We start from the raw sequence: 980 nt of genomic DNA on the forward strand, positions 1-980 counted from the left end.
GTAACAAATAACAACTTGCCCTCATCACAAAATGAAATGTCAATGTTAAATTTTTTCAGATAATTTTTGACTTGATTCATTTATAAACTACCCAGTCATTCGATGTCATATGAAGCACCACATAGTATTTGTACATGTATGCTTCACACTAAGTTTGTTTTCAATTCCTTGGAAAAGCTTTTTCTGATGTCTCTGACACGATGCTATATGACTTGATAACCAATGCAGATCATTTAGATGTGGCTACCAGAATGTCACCAGTCACCAGCAGGCGACTGAATAAGTTTCCACTCTAGTATTTTCGATGGACACACCACGAATGGAGTAAAATGATCTTCCTTCAAAACAACATGGCGACCAACAGAAATCATACTACTTTGTTGAAAAAGCAAAGTTCCATAAAATATCTCCCTCAAATGCGTTTCCTCTCAAATTTCGTGTGTGAGACAATTGTTATGTGCTCTGGCAATTATTGGCATCAGTAAGATTCCAACTCATTGGTTAAAGGAACCATTGGTCACGTGACCTCTTACCGCAAGTGGCCTATTATGTTATTCTGTGGAGGAAACCATAACAATCATACCTGCTTTAATAAAGTGAATGCTTGATGTTAACAGAGATCCCAACCTTCCTGTTTTGGATGGAAACCTCGAGTTATCGGTATATATTTCCTGCATCAATTTTATGTTTATTGTCCTGAAATCTCCCTTTTTTAGTAGGACTATACTGAAACAAACGTTGCCCTTACGTGACATAAATGACATTTAAATACGCAGCTCAAAATACATTACCATATAAGTTTCCTACTTTCTCACACACAGGCCTAAGTGCATCCTTTCCGAGCTTAGAAATAAAACAACTGACAGCCTCCCTGTGAAATGATGTAAGATCTCCAGCAGGTGTAAAGGCGATGCATCTAAAAAGTCTCAAAAGCGCAAGAAGCTGGGCCAAGTAAAAAGAAGACGGGGAAGGGGGCGGGG

This window comes from Porites lutea, chromosome 3 (assembly GCF_958299795.1).
Source record: "Porites lutea chromosome 3, jaPorLute2.1, whole genome shotgun sequence".
Lineage (NCBI taxonomy): Eukaryota > Metazoa > Cnidaria > Anthozoa > Scleractinia > Poritidae > Porites > Porites lutea.